This window comes from Choloepus didactylus, chromosome 2, assembly GCF_015220235.1.
Source record: "Choloepus didactylus isolate mChoDid1 chromosome 2, mChoDid1.pri, whole genome shotgun sequence".
Taxonomy (NCBI): Eukaryota; Metazoa; Chordata; class Mammalia; order Pilosa; family Megalonychidae; genus Choloepus; species Choloepus didactylus.
In genome coordinates, this window is record NC_051308.1 from 109,744,389 (window position 1) to 109,756,465 (window position 12,077).

The following is a 12,077-nucleotide window of genomic DNA, read 5'->3' on the forward strand; positions in this document are numbered from 1 at the left end:
TAATTTCAGTCTTTTAAAATTTATTAAGGCTTGTTTTATGCCCCAGTATATGACCTATCCTGGATAAAGTTCCATGAGCACTTGGAAAGAATGTATATCCTGGTAATTTGGGATGTGATATTCTGTATATGTCTGTTTAGTCTAATTCGTTTATCACGTTGTTTAGGTTCTCAGTTTCCTTGTTGGTCCTCTGTCTGGTTGATCTACCTATAGGAGAGAGTGATGTATTGAAGTCTCCCACTCTTATTGTGGGAACATCTATTGCTTCCTTCAGTTTTGTCAGTGTTTGTCTCATGTATTTTGGGGCACCTTGATTGGGTGCATAGACATTTATGATTGTTTTTCTTCTTGGTAAATTGTCTCTTTTATTAGTATATAGTGTCTCACCCTCCGGCTCTGATGCCCCACAGTCCCTCTCCACCGCATGCCCACGAGTCCCTGGGATTGGGGGAGGGCTTTATTATCATCCTTCATCTTGTTTTTAAGATTATAGGACAATTTCCTTTATGAAGAATATCTTCCATTTCATTTGGTATGTTATGATAGTTAAAGTTAGAGGAGAATGCCAGGAATCAAAGAGAAAGTGTAGAGTGAAAAGGCTTTGGGGATTTATGCCTTCAGGAGACTGTGAAGGAAAGTTCAGGGAAGGATGAGAAGAACGTCGAGAGTCTAGTGTCATAGAAACCAAGGAAGAAGTCTTTCAAAAAGGAGAGATTGGTCAATCATGCTTTATTCTGGTAAGGAGAGATTTTTCTGTTTGAAGCAGAAAAACATGAGATCTCATTTTCAGTTCAGCCTTCTGCCTAGAATATGCTTGCCTTTTCTTTGTGCTGTCTGTTACGCTTCTTCATTTCACGTATTATTTATCAGAGAGTCTTCCTTAATTAGGATTGATCTTCTTGCTTTATACTCCCATACCACTTTATATGTCCTTCTTTTTAATATTCATTGTTCTCAAAATTACTTATGTAGTGTCTGTCTTACCCCTCCCCTGAGACTCTGAGCTTCTCACAGACAAAGGCTTTGTATTGTTTATTGCTATAGAATCCATGTTTAGCACAGTGCTGGCAATATTTGTCAGTTGGATAGTGAGCTGGTTTAGATCTATTATGTCCCCCATAAAAGTCATGTTCTTTGATTCAGTCTTTTGGGGGCAGACCTATTGTCAGTGGGATCTTTGGATTAGGTTGTTTCCATGGAGATGTGACCGACCCAACTGTGGGTGAGACCTTTTGATTAAATTATTTTCACAGAGGTGTGACCTCGCCCATTCGAGGTAGGTCCTGATTAGTCTACTGGCTTTCTTAAAAGACCTCATGGGCGAACACAGATCCAGATGATTGGAGATGCAGACAGAAAGATGTTTGAAGATGCTAAGCTAAGAGATGAAATTCAGAGTTTGTCCCAGAGAAGCTCAGGGAGGACCCCCAGAGTCTTAGAGAGAAACGTTGCGGGAGAACAAACAAGTATGCACAAGCTGAGGGAGAGAAGCTAAGAGAGACAGAAGCCCAGAGACATTATGGAGAAAGCCATTTTGAAACCCTAACCCAGGAGCAGAGGTCCAGCAGATGCCAGCCACGTGCCTTCCCAGCTGACAGAGGTGTTCCAGACACCATTGGCCTTTTTTCAGTGAAAGTATCTTCGTGTTGATGCGTTAGTTTGGACACTTATGGCCTTAGAACTGTAAATTTGTAGCATAATAAATCCCCTTTATAGAAGCCAATCCATTTCTGGTATTTTGTGTAATGGCAGCTTTAGCAAAGTGGAACAGTTAGTGGGCTTTTCTGGAATGTCTGAACGGAGGGCCATCCTTTCTAGTTGTTGAGTTCTGTGATCATGAGGGAGAACTGGCATAGAAGTTTTATTTTGTTCTTGCCCCGTGTCCTGCATCTGATATTATAAATTTTGGTCGTAATCCCTTTAAGATGACTTATCCTTACATAGATGACTAAAATTTAAAAAGCATAGTATTACAGAGTTTGAAAAACTCCATGTGGTCATTATTCCCCCCACCCCTCCCACTTGAGAGTGCTTACAGATTCCTTAATGTGGCCTTTCAGTCTCTGTTTGCCTAGTTCCAGTGTCATCAATTATGAAAATTCTAAAAATCCAGCTCATCAATTCTGTAAATAGTATGTTTTAGTCTTAAATACCTCCTCAATTAACGTTTTCCTTATACTGAATGAAAATCTACCTTTTATGTTCCTCCCGTTTGTCCTTTCTTACAAACTAATGTTATTTACTCATAATAGTGTCTATTAAAAGATTGTTTCTTTCCCTGAGTTTTGTCTTTATTATGTTGTTGAACACCTGGACACTTTTCAGTTCTTGGCTATCATGAATAAAGCTGCTGTGAACTTTCTTGTATGCAAGTCTGTGGACATGTTGTATTTCTCTTGGGTAAACTAGGAGAGGAATCACTGGGTCATGGGATAAGTGTATATTTAGTTTTTGTGGTATTTTTTTAACATGTATTATTGTGAAATACATATATAGAATCGTGATAACTTTGAAAGTATGACTTAACAGTAGTTATATAGCAAATTTCAAAAATGTAGTAGATTACAGTTCCAGTTTCAGTTATTTCCTTATTGTGAATATGAATATATATATATAGTAATAACTTTCCAAGTACAATTTAACAGGTAGCTATAGAACAAATTTCAAAGAATGTTATGGGTTACAGTTCAACCATTTCAGTTATTTCCTTCCAGCTATTCTAATACCCTAGCATGTAAAAAAAATTTTATATAAAATTCAGTATTCATAATCCTTTGTTAAATCCTGTCTTATCTCTTGTTGCCCCTTCTCTCATGTTAATCACTTTCTCAGTCTTCAGGGATGTCTAGAGGGTGGACCACCCTAACCTGTTCATGTTGAAAAGGGATGTCTACATTATGGGGTGGGGTGCTGCATCTGATTGTTCTTGAATAGGCTATTACCTCTGAGTATTGGGACTTATATGTCATAGGAACACTGGAGGATTTAAGTTTCTGAGAAAATAAACTTAGTGAAAATTTTAGAGTCTCAGGGGCCTAGGTATTTTGGGTCTACTGTTGATTAAGGCTTGGCATACTCTGGCCATTTGGAATATCTAGTTGGAACTTGCATAAGGGTAACCTCCAGGGTAGCCTCTCGACTCTCTTTGAAATCTCTTAGCCACTGAAACCTTATTTGGTTACCTTTCTTTTCCCACTTTTGGTCAAGAAGGCATTTTCAATCCCTTGATGCCAGGCCAGGCTCATTCCAGGGACTCAAGTCCCATGTTGCCAGGGAGACTCACTCCCCTGGGAGTCATGTGTCACCTAGTAGGGAGGTTAATGAATTTCATTGCAGAGTTGGGCTTAGAAAGAGAAAGAGAAAAGCACCTTCAGAGCACCTCTTTTGTTGCTCAGGAATGGCCTTTCTCTGTATGTTTAGTTTTAAAAGAAACTTCTGGATCTTTTTCCAAAGAGGTTTTCCATTTTCCATCCCGTTAGAGTTTCACATGCTCCACATCCTCTCCAACATTTTGATTTTAGCTTTTTAATTCCTCTTAAGAAGGGTTTTTATAGAATTGATCACAGTCCTCTAGACTTCTTATAGATTCCGCTCTAGTTCAGTAATATGCTTACCTTCTTAGTTATGGAGGCTATTTTGGAACAGCTATGTCATAATGACCTTGAGGTCAACAGACTTTCAGGGCTTTTTCAGATGAACTGTTTTTGAGCTAGGTTACCTTTTCCTGTGCTAAGAAACTGACTTCTAAAAATCCTAAATTAGTATTTTTACATTTATCCCCTTATGTTCCATCCAGTTGATTTGAGAAAACATAAACTCTGGGATCTGTTAACAATTGGACTGGCAGTACCTACCAGCTTTTTGTGTTATCTACAAAACTGGTAAGTATATTTTCTGAGTCTTCAAAGTCGTTGATGAAGCTGCTGATTACTTCAGGCTCAAAGATGGGATCCTATGGTACACTGCTGAGACTTCTTTCTTGACTCCATTCGGTATTCTATAGGTAGAGTAGTACAACAAACTATGGGTTTACCTAATTTAAAATCTAGCTCACATTTTCAGTATATATCCCCACGAGAATTAAAAATTTACAAGAGTAGATAGATTTTTTTGTTTATTCATGTACTGTAAGCATCTAGAACAGGCTCAAGGCCTAGTTAGTGTTAGGTAAAAGTTTTTGAATGAATGAATGTATGAAAATGTACAGCTATGAGGATTTTGTCAGATCCTTTGTTGAAAACAATGCGTTGTCTTCATGGAATAGTCTTTATTGCAAAATGAAACTAACTTGTTTAAAATTAAACTAACTTGTGCCAGTTAGACACTATTTGGATTTTTGCAGAACAGGAAGTGGATGAGCTGATGGAAGATCTGTTTGAAACTGTGAGTAGTGGTCCTGTAGTCAGAACTCTGGGTAAAAAAGTGGATTGTCCCGAAGCTCTGTTCTTTGACCCTGGGACCCTAGAAGGGTGGTTTCTGACTGAGCTATTTCTCCCTTTAGTCCACCCAGGAAAAAAATACAGAGTGAGGTAGTTTAGGTAATTATCAGGTACACTCTTGATTATCCACATGTAGGTTATTCTAAGTGAAATTTCCAAACTTTTGGATGGCCTCCTCACAATCATTTGTTGCATCCTGATGATTGCAAATTTGTTACAGATTCCGAGTACAAATAGTTACCTTTCTGATAAATCTGTCTCTTGAAAAGATATTTCTGCGTATTAGATTTCTCATTTTGAGTAATGTGTGCTCTATCCTTAACATTACAAGTTGCTTGTTGAGAGACGTTTGTTTGTTTGTTTGTTTGTTTCATTTTTATTGAGATTGTTCAGATACCATACAATTATCCAAAGATCCAAAGTGTACAGTCACTTGCCCCTGGGTACCCTCATACAGCTGTGCATCCATCACACTTAATTTTTGTTCAATTTTTAGAAACTTCTCATTACTCCAGACAAGAAATAAAGTGAAAGATGAAAAAAGAAAAAAAAGAAAAGGAAACTCTAATGCTCCCCTATCCCTAACCAACCCCCCTCAATTGTTGACTCCTAGTATTGATATAGTACATTTGTTACTGTTTATGAAAAAATGTTGAAATACTACTAACTGTAGTATATAGTTTGTAATAGGTATATAATTCTTCCCTATATGCCCCTCTATTATTAACTTCTAATTGTATTGTCATACATTTGTTCTGGTTCATGGAATCGATTTCTAGTATTTGTACAGTTGATCATGGACATTGCCCACCATAGGATTCAGTTTTATACATTCCCATCTTTTGACCTCCAACTTTCCTTTTGGTAACGTATATGACTCTGAGCTTCCCCTTTCCACCTCATTCACACACCATTCGGCGCTGTTAGTTATTCTCACATCTTGCTACCAACACCCCTGTTCATTTCCAAACATTTAAGTTCATCCTTGTTGAACATTCTGCTCATACTAAGCAACCACTCCCCATTCTTAAACCTCGTCCTATATCTAGGCACCTTATATTTCATGTCTATGAGTTTACATATTATAATTAATCCCTATCAGTGAGACCCTGCAATAATTGTCCTTATATGTCTGGCTTATTTCACTCAGTATATTGCCCTCGAGGTTTTGTCATCAGCCCATTTTTTTTTTAATATGGTTTTGTTCACTCCCCATACATTCCATCCCAAGTAAATAATCGATGGTTCTCTGCATGGTCATACATTTATGTGTTCACCATCTTCACCACTGTCTATATAAGGGCATCTACATTTCTTCCACAAGGCAGGAGGGAGAGTCAAGGAAGGTAGAGAGGCAAAAGAAAGAGGAAAAAAAAATGACAGCTAGGAAGTAGCAAAAGGAAAAATAACCTTAAATCAAAGTAGAATAAAGAATCAGACAATACCATCTATGTCAAGTGTCTAACATGCCTCCCCTATCCCCCCCTCTTATCTGCATTTACCTTGGTATATCTTACATTAAAGGAAGCATGATACAATGATTCTATTAGTTACAGTCTCTAGTTTATGCTGATTGCATCCCTCCCCCAATGCCTCCCCATTTTCAACACCTTGCAGGGTTGACATTTGCTTGTTCTTCCTCGTAAAAGAACATATTTGTACATTTTATCACAATTGTTGAATACTCTAGATTTCACCAAGTTACATAGTCCCAGTCGTTATCTTTCCTCCTTTCTTGTGGTGTCTCACATGCTTCCCACCTTCTTCTCTCATCCATATTCATAGTTAATCTTTGTTCAGTGTACTTACATTGTTGTGCTACCATCTCCCAAAATTGTGTTCCAAACCACGCACTCCTGTCTTCTATCACCCTGTAGTGCTCCCTTTAGTATTTCCTGTAGGGCAGGTGTCTTGTTCACAAAGTCTCTCATTGTCTGTTTGTCAGAAAATATTTTGAGCTCTCCCTCGTATTTGGGACAGCTTTGCTGGATACAGGATTCTTGGTTGGCGGTTTTTCTCTTTCAGTATCTTAAATATATCACACCACTTCCTTCTTGCCTCCATGATTTCTGCTGAGAGATCCGCACATAGTCTTATTAAGCTTCCTTTGTATGTAATGGATCACTTTTCTCTTGCTGCTCTCAGGATTCTCTCTTTGTCTTTGACATTTGATAATCTGATTATTAAGTGTCTTGGCATAGGCCTATTCATATCTCTTCTGTTTGGAGTATGCTGCTCTTCTTGGATCTGTAATTTTATGTCTTTCATAAGAGATGGGAAATTTTCATTAATTATTTCCTCTATTATTGCTTCTGCCCCCTTCCACTTCTCTTCTCCTTCTGGGACACCAATGATACGTACGTTATTGTACTTTGTTTCATCCTTGAGTTCCCGGAGACGTTGCTCATATTTTTTCATTCTTTTCTCCATCTGCTCCTTTGCGTGTAGGCTTTCAGGTGTTTTGTTCTCCAGTTCCTGAGTGTTTTCTTCTGCCTCTTGAAATCTGCTGTTGTATGTTTCCATTGTGTCTTTCATCTCTTGTGTTGTGCCTTTCATTTCCATAGATTCTACTAGTTGTTATTTTGAACTTTTGATTTCTGCCGTATACATGCCCGTGCTTCCTTTACAGCCTCTATCTCTTTTGCAATATCTTCTCTAAACTTTTTGATTTGATTTAGCATTAGTTTAAATTCCTGTATCTCAGTTGAAGTGTACATTTGTTCCTTTGACTGGGCCATAACTTTGTTTTTCTTAGTGTAGGTTGTAATTTTCTGTTGTCTAGGCATGGTTTCCTTGGTTATCCAAATCAGGTTTTCCCAGACCAGAACAGACTCAGGTCCCAGAGGGAAGAAATATTCAGTATCTGGTTTCCCTGCGGGTGTGTCTTAGAAAATTGCTCCAGCCTGTGATGCCTCAGGTCACTGTGCTTTTCTGCCCAGCAGGTGATGCCTGTTAGCCTATAATTCTTTTTTTTTTTTTTTCAAGCTTTTAAGAAAATATTTTATTTATTTATTTTTTTTTTTTATTAAATTTCAGTTTTATTGAAATACATTCACACACCATACAATCATCCATGATATACAATCCACTGTCCACAGTATGATAACATAGTTATGCGTTCATCACCACAGTCTATCTCTGAACATTTTCCTTACATCAGAAAGAACCAGAACAAGAATAAAAAATAAAAGTGAAAAAAGAACACCCAAATCATCCCCCCAGCCCACCCCATTTGTCCTTTAGTTTTTATCCCCATTCCTCCACTCATCCATACACTAGATAAAGGGGGTGTGATCTACAAGGTCTTCACAATCACACTGTCACCCCTTGTAATCTACATTATTATATAATTGTCTTCAGGAGTCCAGACTGCTGGGTTGGAGTTTGGTAGTTTCAGGTATTTACTTCTAGCTAGTCCAATACATTAAAACCTAAGAGGTGTTATCTATATAGTGCATAAGAATGTCCACCAGAGTGACCTCTCGACTCCATTTGGAATCTCTTAGCCACTGAAACTATTTTGTCTCATTTTGCATCCCGCTTTTGGTCAAGAAGATACTCTCAGTCCCACGATGCCGGGTCCACATTCATCCCCAGGAGTCATACTCTGCGTTGCCAGGGCGATTTACACCCCTGGGAGTCGGGTCCCACGTAGGGGGGAGGGCAGCGAGTTCACCTGTCGAGATTAGCCTATAATTCTTGACTGGTGTGAAGAGGTATGGCCATGTTCCCCCAGGCTCTGGGGTCTGGTTCTGAATGGAAAGGGCCCCACCCCTTTCCTCCTAGGGAAGACAGAGCCCCCAGGTGGAGGTCATTAGCATTTCAGTGGTCTCGCTTTCTGCTTGTGCTGTCTCCACCCTTCCCCAGGTCACAGCCCTGGAAACTGAATATGACTGGGGCTTTCTCCACTGAGCCAAAAAAGAAACAGATAGTCCCCTTCAGACCCAGTCCAAGGTGACCCTCTGGCTCTCCAAGGTCAGTCGTCACCCAAAGCCTCTGTTTTTTGGAGATGCGTACCTGTAGTGAGCAGTTCACACTCGCTACTTAAAACCCCAGTTGGAGCTCAGTTGAGCTATATTCGCTTGCTGGGAGAGAGCTTCTCTCTGGCACCACGAGGCTTTGCAGCTCGGGCTATGGGGGAGGGGGTCTCCTGACTTGGATCCGCAGGTTTTACTTACAGATTTTATGCTGTGTTCTTGGGCATTCCTCCCAATTCAGGTTGGTGTATGATGAGTGGATGGTCTCATTTGTCCCCCTGCAGTTATTCTGGATTATTTACTAGTTGTTTCTGGTTTTTTGTAGTTGTTCCAGGGGGACTACTTAGCTTCCACTCCTCTCTATGCCGCCATCTTGCCCCGCCTACACATTGAGAGACTTTTTTCCTAGCATAATAGTCATCTTGTATGCAAGGTAATGGGAACCATGAAGTGACAATGGTTCTGCTGTGGGCTCTTTCTGGGTGCCAGCAGTATTAAAGTCCTGTACTGTATACTCTTCCTTTCCCTTCTCACCACTGGGGTAAATTTCATAGGCCTATTCCCCAAGAAAATCTTCTTCCTTTCCCCTCAGCTCCAAGAAGAAATGGAATTCTCCAACATGGAAGATGATGGCCCAGAAGAGGATCATGTGATAGAGTCTCAGCCTAACTTGAACACCCCTCAAGCCCTACGGTAGGCTAGCTAAAGATTTTGAAACTTAGAATCGAGGAAAACTGATTTCTGAAAAGGTTTTCAGAAATTGTAGTAACAATTCCCCATTCCCAAGTAGTTGCTGTTATTGAAATAAGATGCAGAACCTGTTAGCTGTCAAATGAGTAAGTCTCTTTGTTATGGGGCAGTGCAGCTATAGACCAAGCAGTATCTGAGAAGGGAGAGAAAACAGTAGGTGGCATCCATAGCAACTTGTCAAGGTGAGTGGTGCTGGAGAGGTATGTAGGATTTATGGCCAGCCACAGAAATTTCCACAAACCACAGTATCCAGTTATATCCCTTTTGTTCTCCTGTTTGCCACTGACATTTGGTAGATATTAATGAAAGTTTATCTGTCACCTGGGCATTAATTGATCAAACCATGAAGCATTAGTGCCCTGGGAGATGGAAATACATGTACTGCGTTTTTCATACAAAGTTGGCACTTCTGTTGCCCCATCCAGAAAATAGAATGTTTTCTCCCTATTTCTGTGATGGATTTGTGTAACTAACCTGTATTTTAATCAGTTGTTACTCATTGTGAATGATAGCATACAATCCTTAGATGACTATCTAGAGGTAAGTTTGTAGTTTTTTCCATGGATTAAACAAAGTAAAGCTAACACACAGCCTCTGTTAGTGCATGTTTAAACTAACACCTTTACCTAACTAGAGAGCCTGGGATCCATGTGAAAGCAGGGCCTTCAAGGACCTTGCAATTTAATGATGAAGTTAATATACTAACCAATGAATAAAACCAGAAAAATCAGTCACATTCCACTACAACAAAATTCTGATATAGGAGAAGAATGGAACCATTCTCTTTTGGGAAGTTGTTATAGTTAGTGTTTTTTTGTGTGTTTTTTTCTTGTGGGTTTACAGAACAATATATAAAATACGGATTCCTATGTTTAGGTTTTTTTGAGTTATAAAATTGTTTATTCTCACTAGTCAGTTCTTTGTATGGGTTTTTTGAATTTGGGAATTATGTGGTTACATTAAAATTCCTCATCAAATTCAGTTACTTTCTGATATTCAGTGAATCTACTTGGGATGCTGCTGCTTCTCTTTTATTTGGAAACCTGGTTTCGTTTTTGACTAAATAAAACATGGGGAAAGTGAGTCATCTGTGCTCCCTTTATGACCTAGCAAGGTAATACGTATTAGAGGCAGATACAGGCAATTTTGGCATTGTCTACCTGTTTATATTTCAGTTCTTGTGTTCCTCTCATAGTATTACAGATGATCAAGAGTTTTCAAGTCTCATAAAGAGGACAGTTCCATGGTCTTTAGGTGTTTACCTTTTGCCTGCCCATCCTGTAGTAAATACTGCAAAAGGAATATACTCTTCATCTCCAGAGCCATAGAAAAAGTATTTAAAAAAATCTTTAAATTTTTAAATTGAAATTTTAAATTATCATTTAACTGTTGCCTGTATGTGGGGAATTTCTTGAAACAAAGTACCTGCCAATCATTGCTCCTTTTGCAGGATTTCTCCTGATTGTATAGCGTATCAGAATGTGCTTAGTCATTTAAATATCTTGCTCTGCCTTCACCCTAGAACTAGCATGCTAAGTATTTGGATTCTTGCTTCAACCCTGGAAACAGTGTCTCTCTCAGGAGGTAGGGATAGAAGAGTAGGGTTAGGAAGTATGGGGAAGGGACTCAAACGGCCAAGAGGAGATCTTTTCTTGGAGGATTATAGGGTAATAGTTGAACTATCTTCTCAATTCTTCTCTTCATTTAAACTATCATATATTTCAGTATACCTCCTTGCTTCAAGCTAGAAGGTTTTTGACTTATTGAGAAAGGAAGGCAGTAGCCTATATGGATTGGGAGATAGGAGAAGCTTGACCTGAAATGGGAGTAACAGGTAAATTAGAGAACAAGTGATGTGCTTTTAGAAATTCTATATTACGGCTAATAGGAAGCCCCAGATGAATGTAGATTAATGTAATCAGTATAATGTAATTAATGTGATGTAAGAATGACACATTTCCATTGGCTCTTTGGGTGCTTTGTTATCCAGATGTTTCTCTGCTCCTAGATTTCTGTTTAATTTCCTCTCCATTTGTATTTTGCTTAGAAGAGTGGTTATAGGAAGATTGGAGAGGTGGGGCTAATTCAGAGTCATCTTATTTGAGCCTTTGTTAACAACTTCAGGAAAAGATTTGGATAAGACTACACATTTCACTGTGGGATTTAGGGATTAGCAGTAGGTGAAAATTTTCGGCCTCTCTTACCTATCATTTGCAAGAATTGGCTGTGTGTGGACCTAGGAAAATATTTAAATTCGGTCATCTCTCTTTTGGGGATAGGTTTGAGGAACCATTGGCCAATTTGCTAAATGAGCAGCATCGGACAGTGAAGAAGCTGCTTGAACAACTGAAGATGAAGAAATCTTTAGCCAAACAGCAGCAGGAGGTAGGGAGGGTCAAGCCTCAGAGTGAGAAAGTTCATCAGACTCTGGTTCTAGACCCAGCACAGAGGAAGAGACTCCAGCACCAGATGCAGCAGGTAAGACTCTTCTTGGTAGAGTTAATACTACATCATCCTATGACCTGACACTGAGGCCAAAAATTAACAACTTTGTAAAAGTCAGAAATGTGCATCTTCATACCTATGAAACCATGGACCATGGGATCATCACATCAGTTAGGACCTTGCATGGCTCTTGTGTGCCTACCAAATGGCTCAGGCAGAAGTGCTTGTAAGTTGTAGGCCTACGACTCCAATGCACAGATTCCAAAATCCTCCTGGATCGAGGGTAGCGAGGTACCATCCTAGATGGAAACCAGCATTGAGGGCACCATCCCCTTCACCAAACCTTTCAAAGTTTACATAATGCCTAAACCTACAAGGCGCTGAATCACAAGCAGTCTTTATAGTCATGGCCTCGAAGGGCCTTTGTATGGTTTATCAGAGTGAACCAGGAGCCTGTGACCCTTAA

The 12,077-nt window shown here is 39.3% G+C and overlaps 1 pseudogene; it reads left to right on the top strand.

Moving 5' to 3' along the window:
- The first annotated feature begins 8,680 nt into the window (after positions 1 to 8,680).
- The window catches only part of LOC119512781, a 37,205-nt pseudogene continuing 33,808 nt past the window's right edge, over positions 8,681 to 12,077 (top strand).